A 13,839-nucleotide genomic window follows, 5' to 3' on the forward strand; every position below is an offset into this window, starting at 1 on the left:
ATAATAACAAATATAATCGTATGAGCCTTTTCTTAATTAAAACACATAAGAATTCTCTAGCACTTTCTATCTTTATGGCACTTTCCAGCCATTAATTAAAAACTCCCTAAAATACCTCTGAGGAAGGAATTATCCTCCATTCAACACAGGAGGAAACTGAGGGTTAGAAGTAAGTTAATTGATTTACTCAAAGCTAAAATGGGAGCTAACGTTCAGGACTGGTATTGGAATTCAAAGGGTCCTCACTCCTAGACCTGTGCTTAGCCCCTACAATCCAATCCCTTTCTTTTTAATTTGTTTTTACACTTTTTGGACATGTAACTGCTTCTGTGATTAGCAGCTACTCCTCACTCAGGGCTCTCGCCCCTTTGGGTGCTGCAGTAGATACATTTGCCATCAGCAATGGCAATTGACTTGTTAAAAACAGCTAAAATAGCAAGTCTATGTTCTGGGCTAAGGGAACAAACAGCTGACCAGAATCTATTTGGGTAAGACTACTGGAACTTTCAAATTAAATCCCTAAAACTAAGTTGCTATAATTTCCCTAAACCTAATTTCTTTGATTAACCCCCTCCTTAATTTGGATAGACAGCTAGTAACAGCTGTTTTAGGAAAGGAAAGAGTGTCCCCTGGCCTGAATTTATAGCAGACTAGGGAGGGGCATAGTTAGCAACTGCACTGCATTGGTCAGCCCATGTATCAGTCTATTACTTGAGCAAAGTAATTCCAGAGGATTGCTGGAGGACTAGGAATTCTCCACTTTCTGCAAGGGGTGGGAGTGGGTGGGAACCCATTCTAAGTTTTTCCAGTTGTGCTTGTTCATATAATGCTTCTATCAGCCCTTGACATTCCTGTAAATGTAGATGGTTCTTTGATGAGGAACCTTTGTCAGATCAAAATAATTCAGTTTGATGGGGTTGGAATTAAAATATAAACCATAACATGGTCTGAATGGTTCTTTCCTTGAGCATGGCTATAAAGCCCCAAACCCAGAGTGACCCTGCCAGTGTGTTACCAAAAAAGGGTGGATGAGGTGTTTTTTTGTTAGCTGTGAGTTAGCCATGGTTAAAGTATGTTCTGCAGAGCAATTGCTGCTGGTCTATGAGGACTGTCTATCTGCATGGCTCTTAAAGTTTATAGGTGCTGAGCTTTTGGGGGGGGGGGGGTGGGGGGGGGGGATGCCAGTACATCTGAAATCAGGCTCATGGGGCTATTAATCCTTCTTGTTTGTAGCTGAAAAACTGCATTAAAAATCTCTAATAGGGCATCTTAAAACTACCCTCATGCTTTTCATCCACGTAGGTAGCTGCCATAGTCAGGGATGTTATGCCATTTTAACTGAGAAAGACGATACTCGAGGGCTACGTCTAGACTGGCATGATTTTCCGGAAATGCTTTTAACGGAAAACTTTTCAGTTAAAAACATTTTTGGAAAAGAGCGTCTAGATTGGCAGGACGCTTTTCTGCAAAAACACTTTTTGCAGAAAAGCGTCTGTGGCCACTCTAGACGCGCTTTTCCGCAAAAAAGTCTCGATCGCCATTTTCACGATCGGGGCTTTTTTGCGGAAAACAAATCTCTGCTGTCTACACTGGCCCTTTTGCGCAAAGGTTTTTCGGAAAAAGACTTTTGCCTGAACGGGAGCAGCATAGTATTTCCGCAAAAGCACTGACAATCTTACATGAGATCGTCAGTGCTTTTGCGGAAATTCAAGCGGACAGTGTAGAAACAGCCCAAATGACTACTGTTTCCCTGCTCACTCGCAATAAGACCCTTCTTGCTATGAAACTGTGTGCAAAATCTGAGAGCCCTGGCTCGCTGTGGTTTTTCATAAGTTAATATTTGTTTACTATCACTTTGTTTAGGAGGGCCATATTTTTCATTTAAAAACTTTTTTTTTTTACTAAAGCCTTTAAATTTCATTAGTTTGCACTTAAAAAAATAAATTTGGCTCCATCAGGGAGCTTTTGGGAGATTGTGCTTTCCATTTCCCACGTCACCTACACAGACCTGTGTCACTCACACCTGGCACGGTGACAGGGGAACACTTTTAACTATTATGGCATAGCAGCAATAGCATAACCCGACTGACAGCAAATCAGCACTTTCATAGACCTTGGTGATGAAGAACTTGGGTTTCAAGGTTTAAAACAAAAATACATGAGTTGACTGTAAATGTAATTCCTGCTTCCTATTCATTTCTGAATTATGGGTCACTAACCATGTGTCTCTACTGGTGACAATTTTTCATCAGGCCTACCCTATTGACAGAACTCTGGACTGTCATATTCCTGGAATATCCTGCCTTTGTTGACCTATGAACACTTCTCTGGGTGTGGGACATTTGGATAGCATGGGTTTAGGCTTCTATAATTAGGCACATCCAAGTTCTTCACACAGAAAGGTCACAGTCGTGAGAAAGTGTGACTAATGGCATATAAATGTCTAGTGGAGGGTGACTTATGTCATCTTTTTACATTAAAGCAGCTCCTTGTCTTATATAATATTCCACTTTGGTTTTTCCTCTACTCCTTTCACCACTGCAGACAGCCAAAGGTTAAAGTATTGCAGGATCCATCTATTTGTTCAAGTACTAGTAGGGACGTAAATAAATAAATGCCAGTTGCTTCCAAATTAAGCTGAGGTTTCACGCAATGTGAAAATACTGGGGGGTTAAATAAATCAACTGGAGTCAGTTCTGTTCTCTGGTGTAAAACTGACATGACACTGTATCCTATCCTGGGGGTACTGAGTTGCTTGTGCTCAGCACTAATTGGGAAATACCAGAAAGTTCTCAACAAAGGCTCCTGATTGCTGTCAGTCTACCATCTTGAAAAACAGTCCAAGCAGGGAGGCTCCTTTAACAGACTTCGGCGTTTTATTTATATCCTCTTTGAATAAATGCCGCTGATACTTCAGATCAACAGATTTAATGACAGCAGGCTGGCAAAAGGCCAGAACTGCAGAGTGCCACTAAAAGTCTTCACTGCCATAAAATTTGTTTAATGTAAGAAATCATATCGGGCCGTTTTTTGGTCTGGCATTTTTATAATTAGCAGGAGAAATCTTCGTTTCATCCCGCAGAAGCAGCCTTCGTTTTATGGGATGCTGATGTCTTTCCATGAGAAATGGAAGAACGGATTTTTTTTTTTTTTGAGGGAAAGGGGGAATGTTCGGAGCAGCAGCTTTTGGAGGTGCTTTAAACCACAGGGGAAGAGAGAGAATATGGAAACTAGGCTCTTACTTTACATCCCTATGTGACTCCCTGTGTACAGCTGAAAATACCTGTAGGAAGATCAGGAGCTCATTACACAGTAAAGAGTGAACACGCACCTGTACTCCCACATATGTGTTGGTCAGAATCTTCTTGCACTGACACTGGAGGAATGCCACTAGAGCAGTGGTCTCCAACCTTTTGGGGCTGCCGGGCGCCTGGGGGCAGGGCCACGCACGTGCCGTCTGTCCGGGGGTGGGGCTGCGCACGCGCCGCGAGTCTGGGGGCGGGGCCGTGCACGCATCACACGCCTGGTGGTGGGGCTGCACCTGCGCCACGTGCCTGGGGCTGGCGCCATGCGCCCGAGGCAGAAGCCCGGGCATACATAAATGCCCCAGTGGGTGACGTGGCACCCGCAGGCACCGTGTTGGGAACCACTGCACTAGAGTAATTCCATTTACACTAGTGTAAAGGAGAACATCTGCACTATAGACATTGAGTCACGTGCTACGCTAATCTTTCCTTTCCAGCATTTTCCTTTTCTTCTAGTTGTCAAATGTAAGAGGGTTAGTTTGCAATCATTTGTGATTGTTCCTCCCTTCTTCTTAGCACGATGTGCTCCAGACGGCACCTGAGGATTAATCACCAAATTGGGTGATCATTCGCTTCCCTCTCCGCATGGGTTATGGACAGAGGAGGAATGCAATGTGAATACTGATCCATGCTCCCCATATTTCCTCCCGGTGCAGTATTGTGTATGGCAGCAATGCATCCTGCTACTGACAGTGCTTCCCATTAGGTATATGTGTTGTGACTTCATAGAGAGAGTTAATTGCACTCTCCTTTCCATTGGTTGTTTTTTGGTGACATAGAAGGTTTGGAATGGGTGCCATGTGAAGAGAGATTAAAAAGATTGGGACTTTTCAGCTTAGAAAAGAGGAGACTAAAGGGGGATATGATAGAGGTCTATAAAGTCATGACAGATATGGAGAAAGTGAATAAGGAAAAGTTATTTACTTGTTCCCACAACATAAGAACTAGGGGTCACCGAATGAGATTCATATGTAGCAGGTTTAAAAACAAACAAAGGGAAGTTTTTATTCACAGAATTGCACAGTCAACCTGTGGAACTCCTTGCCAGAGGGTAAAGACCAGGACTTTAATAGGGTTCAAAAAAGATCTAGATAAATTCATGGAGGTTAGGGCCATCAATACTTATTATCCAGGTTGCGTAGGAATGGTGTCCCTAGCCTCTGTTTGTCAGAGGCTGGAAATGGGTGAAAGGAGAGGAATCACTTGACGATTACCTGTTCTATTCACTCCCTCTAGGGCATCTAGCATTGGCCACTGTCAGAAGACAGGATACTGGGCTTGATGGACCTTTGATCTGATCCAGTATGGCCGTTCTTACATTCACCCCCTCCACCTCTTGGGATCATCCTCTGCACACTGACATTGCTGGGAGCTTGGCCACTGACTTTAGTGGGAGCAGGATCAAGCCTCTTGATAGGCAAGTTACATTCCTTTTGGCCACTCACTGAATGCCAAAGCTGTGCAAGTAACCACCAGCCCCCATCTAAAGTGTGTCCATCACGTGTCTGATCCCACTGGAGTAAACATAAAGGCTACGTCTACACTGGCCCCTTTTCCGAAAGGGGCATGCTAATTTTCCAGGTCGTAATAGGGAAATCCGCGGGGGATTTAAATATCCCCCACGGTATTTAAATAAAAATGTCCGCCGCTTTTTTCCGGCTTGTAGAAAAGCCGGAAAAGAGTGTCTACACTGGCCCCGATCCTCCGGAAAAAAGCCCTTTTCCGGAGGATCTCTTATTCCTATGTCTACCCTGGCGGGTTCTTGTGCAAGAACATCTTGCACAAGGGTTCTTGTGCAAGAACTCTTGCACAAAAACACGTCCATATGGTCATGTGCTTTTGCGCAAGACCATCCATGGCAGTGTGGACATTCTCTCGCGCAGGAAAGCTGCGATGGCCATTTTAGCCATACGGCCTTCTTGTGCAAGAAACCCCTGCCACGCATCCACACTGCCATCTTGCACAAGAGAGTTTACACGTGTTAGAAAAGAGTGTAGCTCTTGCGCAAGAAGCCCTGTCTTCCCACGCTTTACTGTAAATCTTCTTGCGCAAGAGCGGGCGGGCAGTGTGGATGCTCTGCAGAAGAACGGCCGTTCGTGCACAAGAACTCACCAGTGTAGACACAGCCAAAGAGTTCTATTAACTTCAGTGGGCTTTGGATCAGGCTGTTCAAGCCCAGTTTACATTCAAGTTGCATTTAACCACTGCAAAATTTGACCCATTGCACAGATGATATAACACCCATTTCATTGAAGGCACCATAACAAATTTGTATATCCTTTAAAAAAATATCTCCACTGTATGTGAGGTCATCTTAATACTTCCTAACACCGGTATCTAAATGTGATGCCTTTTTAAGAATTTTTCCCTGCTGAAATGAGCCTGTCTGTTTTGTTTTTTCTAAATAACAATAAAGATCCTCATGCAATACACAGTGCAGCCTAATGCACCCTGTGGCTCAGAATCATCTGAGAGCATCCGATAGCTCTCATACCACATCCCGCTGAACAGCCATCTTCCTCTGCAGTATGAAATTGTTCCCAGCAGTGGTCTTTGCTGTTTTGTTTTTTAAATAAGAACCAGTTAATCCATCCCTAATGTCAAGTACATAGAATATGGTCTTTCCCTGGCTCATTTTATCCCAAAGTCTGAATTACTTGAGCGTTCTCCACTGAACTGATCTGATTGTACTTAACCACTGTGCTTAACCTCTCAAGAGTGGGAGTCACAGCTTTGCAACAACAGGGAGTTTATGGTTTTCTTTCTGCATGATGATACGCAGACCCTCTTCAGGGTTCACTTGTTGAAACAGCTTTTTCAGCTGCCTGTCACACTTTAGGAAAGAGGTGGACAAAGCGAAGAGTGTTCAGAGGAGAGCAACAAAAATGATAGGTCTGGTTTTCTAAATCTTTTAAGAGGGCAGGTTTGAAAAAAGATAAGGCATGTATAGATTTAAGAAGAGAAAAATGAGGGAAGACCTGATACGTCTTCACCTATGTTAAGGGCTCAGAGGAGTAGCCGTGTCAGTCTATAAATTTAAAAAGAATGAGCAGTCCTGTGGCACCTTACAAACTAACAAAGATATTATATTGTGAGCTGTTGAGGATAAAACCCACTTCATCAGATGAATTGGAGTGGAAATTACAGAATCCAGAGTGTATACAACAGCAAAAGCAGGTACCTGTCAATTGTAGGACCAACATTGATGACATTAATTGAGCCAGGCTGAATATGTCCCATTCATAGCTTTTGATATGCAAATATGAATATCAAAGGTAGGGGGAATTGCCTTTGTAGTGTGTTAATCAGTTACTATCTTTATTCAGGCCTAAACTGATAGTGTTGAACTTGCTAATGAATTCCAGTTCAGCAGTCTCTCTCTGTAATTGGGTAATAAAATTCCTTTGTCAAGGTAGCCATTCTTCTACAAAGGAAGTCCACTTTATGCTTTCTACTGAAAGATATGCCACTTGACTTAGGGCAGACTGTTGATACTGCTCCTTAGATGTTGGACTTTGTAGGGTGACACATGCTGCACACAGGGAGAGCAGGGGGAGTGTTGGCTAGACCCACTCCTTAAGTAAATTTCATTTAGATTCTATCAAATTTATCCCAGTCTCACAGGGAATATGTGCTGCTCAATGTGGCTTGCGTAGAGGAGTCTGGGTGCTGGTGCCAGCAGCGATACAACAAGGACTCATGATGGACATTTGGAAGGTACGGAGGAAAAGGGATTTCTGTGTGGTTTTGCTTGGGGGCAGGGCTGCACTGGGTTTGTGAGCATCATGTGAAGTCATGCTTAGCCTGCACAATGCATAGAACTACTGGTCGTTTGGCCCCTTTGATATTTGTGATCTCTTGCCATACTTCCTATCTTTTCTATGCAGTGAAATAGTTGGCTCTTTTGCCTTTAAAAATGTCTAGGACTGCTGACAATGGGGCAGGGAAGGGGGAAGAAGGGAGCAACAGCCCTTGGGCGTGGCGATTTAAAAGGACGTGGGACTTGGAGCCCTTTAAATCACTGCTGGAGCCTCGTGAGGTCTGGCTCAGGTAACGCTGAGGTGTGGAGCAGTCCAGGTGGCTCTGGGAGGCTCCGCCCTTAGACCTGCCCCTTCTGTGCAAGGCCCCACCCCTTCCAGGGGGTTTGGAGATGAGCCCTTGCCACATTGCCCAGGGCCCGGCAAAATCTGTCGCCAGCCCTGATAACATCACTTCCATTGTTTTCCCCCTTAGACTTGCTTCCCATGGAATCTTACCTACCAACTCTCTACATTTGCTGTAGTCTGCCTTCTTGAAATCCATTGTCGTTATTTTGCTGTTCTCCCTCCGACCGTTCCTGAGAATGATGAACTCTTATCATTTCATGGTCGCTGTCATGCAAGCTGCCTTCCACTTCCAAATTCTCAACCACTTTCTCCCCATTTGTCAAAATCAAATCTAGAACAGCCGCCCCCCAGTAGCTTTCTCCACCTTCTGAGATAAAAAATTACTGGAACCTTGATTGTCGACTGCCAGGGACTATTACTCATCTTACCCCTTTACACTCATCTTTTCACAAGGCAACTCAGAGGACCTCGTGTCATGCCCAATCGCTTTATTCTCTCTGTTTGGCCAGGCAGAGACCTTGGCTTCGGATAATGGGGCACCTTTTGTATCAGGAACATTTCGAGGCTTTCTGACAAATATTGACACAGCGCTTTACTAATCGGCTGTATCCATCCGTAAGGAGATGGGATAGGGGAAAGACTGCATGGGACTCCAATATTGAGGACACCGCACCCTATTGCATTACGTTATGCTTTATGGTATTCACGCTACACCTCATGCAAGTAAAACCCTTTTTCTGCCTGTCCTTCAGCTGACCTATGTGGACCAATCATTTATGCTGATAGAAAAGGCTCTTCACACCCCTTTTTTGACCTTGAAGCCAAGTGATGTAACTAAACAAAATGTGAGTTTCAGCAAGCATATCCCTGCAAGACTTCAGGTAGCCTATCCTGGAGAAGCAGGGTCGGGAAGCATTTTTGATGTTTCTGGTATGCTCTTATAGGCTGCAGGGTATGGGGCGTGGGAACAACACATTGTTAACCAGCCAGAAATACTGCTTGCTGAAAGAACACGGAACAGGGAGATTGCTCACGCGTCAGTCTTCACATGTGCCCAGCTGCTTTGTTCAATCAGTCACTGGCTTCACACCATTTATTTGTTAAAGCAGAAGGAAAAGCAAGGAGGAGAAAAAAATATTTACCTGGATTATGATAAAAAAGATGCTGACAGAATTTTCTCTCCCTCTTTCTTTTGTTCTATGAACTCTTAGTCTTTCCCTTTTTCTGATTGATTTCCCCTCCAAGGAGCATGAAAAATTGAAAGCATGGGGAACACCGTATCTCCTCTCTGATAGAAGGGAAAAGTACAGAAGCAGACATTTATTTACTGAAACAGGGATAACCCTATCATAAAAAGTGAGTGTGTCTTATTCAATTGCCTCTATGCACAGCGGGGCCTGGAAAGGCACAGGAAAGCCAATCCTTTGCTGGTATAGTTTTGAAATCATCTCTGATGATGTATGAAACAGCACAAAGAATCTATTCCAATGGCTGCAGCCTGTTCCAGCCACTCCGACGCACCACTTCCCTGCCGAGGGGTGTAGCTCGTGTGCAGAAATTGCATAGGCTGTGTTTTTTTCCAGGGACAGGAGAAAATGAAGGCCATAAAGACAATAGTTGCCATTTGTCCTCCTCCAGGGTTATAACCAGGCCTTGTGTAAAAGAGGCACCTTGTTTGCAGTATGTGTGTTTAGACCTGAATTTCACACTTCGTTAATTTTAGGGTTCCCTGAAGGCTCCTTTGTGCTGCTGGTGGGATTTGACCTTGCAAACGGTTTGTGGAGGTTTGTAGAGGAGGGAATCTGAAGGCTAAGTATCTGGCTACAGAGGAGCGTGTGCAGCTGTACTCGGCCCATGGGGACACCCTGACACTGTGTGCACGGGAAAAGCAAAGGCCAAGGTCAAGTTTAAAAGGATTTGTGGGAAAGGTTAGCGTAGCTTAGCTGCAGACATTTTTTTGGTGGCATCTACAAACAGTGCCCTGAACATCTGAATTAAATTAACTCTCTGAAGACAGACCCACTGCACTATAATAGAGTTGTGTGGCTGCTCTTTTTACAACCCATCCCTCTTCAAAACTGGGATTTCTGGTTATCCCACTGTAGTCGATGGATGGATGGATGGATGGATGGATGGATGGCAGACTATAATAATATAGACTTATTGCTGAATTCCAGCCCTGGAAAGGACCTTGAGACCACCTGACCGATCTCTTTAATAAAACAAACAAAGCCCTCCACAGGGACAAATTCAAGACTGCAAATGAGCAGGCAGAATACTGTACACTAAAGTGAAAGGAACACACCCCAGTTGCCTCCCAGCAACCGTTGCTGGATGAAGTTTGGATCCCTTCGGTTTGGACTTTGGTTTTGTTTGTTTAGGGTGAGCTCACAATGCTTTGATAATGATCCTGTCTAAGAGCAAATGGTTCCAAACATATGAGATTCAGAGCCATCAGCATTTCCACCCATTTGATTCTTTAATGATGAAAAACAACTCGTAAGCATTTTAGCACATCCAAAGGTAAGACAGGCAACGTAAAGGATGTTCAAGAGCTTACATGAGCCCTGTTTTGTGTATGAAGGTGAGGGAGAAGACTGGCCCAAGAGTCACAGGAATTTCAGCTCTCCCCAACCTAAGCTGCAAATCAAAGTCTAGTCCATGTGTGGACCTCATGTTTTCAATCTCCTTCATTCGGGTACTTCCAACATGTATGGATATGTCCCGCCAGTCTCCGAGGAGCCAGGCTTGCAAAAATGGCTTCAAATCTCTATGGTTTGCAAAAGTGTTTCTCTGTGAGGGTGTGTCTACACAGCAAAGTTATTTTGGAATAATGGCCGTTATTCCGAAATAACTATGCAAGCGTCTACACAGCCATTCTGCTATTTTGAAATAATTTTGAAGTAACAGGCAGCTTATTCTGAAATCTGCAAACCTCATTCTATGAAGAATAATGCCTATGCCGAAATAGCTATACCAAAATAAGGTGAGTGTAGACGCTCCACTGCTGCTATTTCGAAATAGAATGGCCCTGGTGAGGGGCTAAGTTATTCCTCCGCAGTGCCTCCTGGGGCTCCAAATCGAGATAGCACGTCTACATTGGGGAAGCCTGCCTCGGACTCATTTTGAGGTTTCCTTGCAGTGGAGACGTGCTATTTCAAAATAAGCTATTTTGGAATAACTATTTTGGAATAGCTTATTTCTAAATGAATGTGCCGTATAGATGTACCCTGAGTTAGCTGCCTTCAGAATGCTAGTAGAAAAGCAGTCTGGAAGTTTCTAGATGTGTTTTTTCAAGGAATTGCAATGGGAACTAGGTGCCTAACTCCCTTAAATTCCTTTGAAAATCCCAGTTTATGCTTCCCTACTTCCAGACCCCAAATACTTTCCTCCTCACCAGCCTTAATATTGAAAAGGAAGCATGGGGGTGTATGGAGAGGTTGGGGGAGTCCCTTGAGGAAGGCAAGAAGACTGGATCAGACAAATGAAACTTCAACAATAATATAAACCATATAAACAAGTTGCTTTTGTTTGGGAAAGTTTGGTTGATTCTAGTTCTGTAGGCTGTGTCTAGACTGGAAAGTTTTCCGGAAAATCAGCCGCTTTTCCGGAAAAACTTGCCAGCTCTCTACACTGGCCACCTGAATTTCCGGAAAAGCACTGACGATCTCATGTAAAATCATCAGTGCTTTTCTGGAAAAACTATGCTGCTCCCGTTCGGGCAAAAGTCTTTTTCCGAAAGACTTTTGCACAAAAGGACCAGTGTAGACAGCATAGTACTGTTTTCTGCAAAAAAGCCCCGATCGTGAAAAAGGCGATCGGGGCTTTTTTGCAGAAAACCGCATCTAGATTGGCCACGGACGCTTTTCCGCGAAAAGTGCGTTTGCGGAAAAGCATCCTGCCAATCTAGACACGCTTTTCCAAAAATGCTTTTAACGGAAAACTTTTCTGTTAAAAGCATTTTCGGAAATTCATGCCAGTGTAGATGTAGCCTAGATGTCTAGAAAATGTATATCACCGGAGATGCCTTTTCCCAGTATTTTATAGAAAGAACACACAACTGATTTTTCCCTTTTCCTTGCAGCAACCTACTCCTATGGAGCAAGGAGCACTATTGTGCTGACATACAAAAAGCAAAGAAATGCTTTGTGAGTGCAGAGCTGGGTGAACAATGCAACACACTATTAATGAAAATTCAATCCAATTTGAATTGCAGTTTGATTCTGTTACAACCCTTTCCATGAACGTTTAGGCACAGAAGATTTACTGCAATGAGGATGAAAACATACATTCAAAGGCAAATTCTGACTTGCATAACTAACTGATAACAGTGAATTTTTGAATTGTGCATTTCAAAGTTTACATGAGAATAAGCAATTTGACAATGAGATTAGTTACATACAGTAAATCTGTCCAGTCAGGGGAAAGGAGCCATGTCATGTGAGCCATGGACGCAACTGAAACAATGTGAATTTCTAATAATGACTATTCACAATGCACAAACAATCTGCAGACTAAGAATTATTGGCTAAAGCCATCAGCAAACAATTTAGAACAATGAATACATTAGAGGTTTTTGCACTCTGCTTGCCGTGAATTCACAAACAGAAAAAGAGGTGAAACTCATTAAATAAGGCTGAAACTTCTAAAGCGATCCAGCTCTAGTAGGCCTAAATTATTAATTACAAATTATTCATCCAGCTCTAATTGAATGTCCCGTTTTGCTGAGCTAAACCCAACTCTATAATGTCCTGTTAACCTACTAGGCTCATCTCCAGAGCTAGTTGTACTGTGGTTTCCTCGCTCATTTTTCCACTCCTCTTTGAACCTGTCTTCCCTTATTCTTTCTTTTATGGAGAGAAACAGAAGGGGCTTTTCAAATTAGAACAAGGTTAAGGATTTTTTTCATGGCCTATTTATGTGAGAAAACTAAAGACTATGAGCTGCCACTGAGTACACTGTTCAAATTTTCATCTAATTGCTTGAAGATAGATTTGACAGTTAATTTTGATTGCAACACATATTTGTGCCTGTGACAAATTATTTCTGAAGTGAGATTAAAGGAAATTCAGGTTTTCAAGGGTTGTCTGATCTAAGGCTTTTGTTTTATTTCCATATGCAAAAGAAAATTTTGGGGTTTTTTTAAGTTCATTTAAGGCAAAATATTTGAGAGAATTGGAAAAGATGAATGTGTTTTGTTTTAAAAGGACTGACTCTTGAAGCTATAAAGTATGAAAGAGAGGAGGCAAAAACACTGGGGGGAAGCTGTTCCAACTGCCTAAGCATTTGACAAAAAATAGTGGAGCACAAAGCTGTTTGTGATAAGTTGCACTTCTTATCGGCAACCTGTCACCTGTCTGGAGTGAGAACCTTTTGTCCACCCTACCAAAACAAGTCAGAAAAATGGGAGAAAAACAAAAGTATAAATCAGAATGGAAGCTGGACATAGAACTTAAATGATGGAGATTGCCTGGCAGGGATCACTATAAAGCTAAATGTCAGATGTGACAGAAAGAATTACAGTCAACTTTAGGTTAGGAATCATGTGTGAGCATACGTTGGACATAAGGACAGGCACCCTGACACATCTCCACCCTCGCTGCTCAGTCAGCTGGAGACTGGGGCACCGACAGCCGGCATACATGGGATCTGTAGGGCCACAGAACTGTACAATACTACGGAGCAGAGAGGATGGTGTTCCTGGCTATTTCCATTGGAATGTGACTTTCAGTGCTGCAGATATATTTTTTTTATGCCACTGGCCCAAGAATCGTGTTGCAAGGTGGGCACAAAGGTCAATGGTGCAGACATCTAACTGCATCCCGCTGCCTCTGCATTGCATAAATCTCCCCTTGATAGCAGCAGGCGCTGCAGGGATATCATCACTATTAGCTCAGGCCCTCAGAAATAAACCAACACTCACACACTTGGGGCCTTGAACTTGTTCCCTATGAGAGATTCTTCCGTGTAGTGTCTGAGGAGGGAAAGAATTGACCTGCGTGCTGCAGTGGCCTGTGTGGTTGTTTCGTCTTTCTTCCTATGCACCCCCTTCCACAGGACAAATGGCTTCCTGGTGGAGATACACAACCTTGCTTCCAAAACCATCATTTGCACAGAGCCCTCACAGAGCTGTCGTCACTGAGGGTGCGTCTACGTGGCACCGTTTTTCCACAAGAATGGCCATTATTCTGGAAAACAATATTAGCATCCGCTCTGCAATTGCGTTATTTTGACAGAAAGTCAAAATAACAGACAGCTTTTTCCGTCGGCGGTAAACCGCATTCCAGGAAGAATAAGCCCTCTTCCAAAAAAGCTCTTTTGGAAGAGGGTGTGTGTAGATGATCCACTGCTACTATATTGAAATAGCTCCTCACCAGGGCCATTCTAAAGTTATTCCTCCCCAGTGGGGCTCTAAGCCAAGATAGCGT

General features: G+C 43.5%; 2 long non-coding RNA genes across 2 annotated transcripts in view; both read right to left on the reverse strand.

Annotated features, from left to right (window-relative positions):
* LOC102453262 (uncharacterized) overlaps positions 1–13,839 on the reverse strand; it is a 140,666-nt gene that overhangs the window by 65,694 nt on the left and 61,133 nt on the right. The window lies entirely within an intron of this gene.
* Positions 4,019–11,198, reverse strand: LOC142818835 (uncharacterized). The gene is made up of 2 exons (XR_016347023.1): positions 8,554–11,198; positions 4,019–7,641 (listed from the first exon to the last, which is right to left on the reverse strand). It is a non-coding gene; the product is annotated as an uncharacterized LOC142818835 (long non-coding RNA).

This window comes from Pelodiscus sinensis, chromosome 17 (assembly GCF_052426305.1).
Source record: "Pelodiscus sinensis isolate ZL-2025 chromosome 17, ASM5242630v1, whole genome shotgun sequence".
In the NCBI taxonomy this organism is placed as follows: Eukaryota; Metazoa; Chordata; order Testudines; family Trionychidae; genus Pelodiscus; species Pelodiscus sinensis.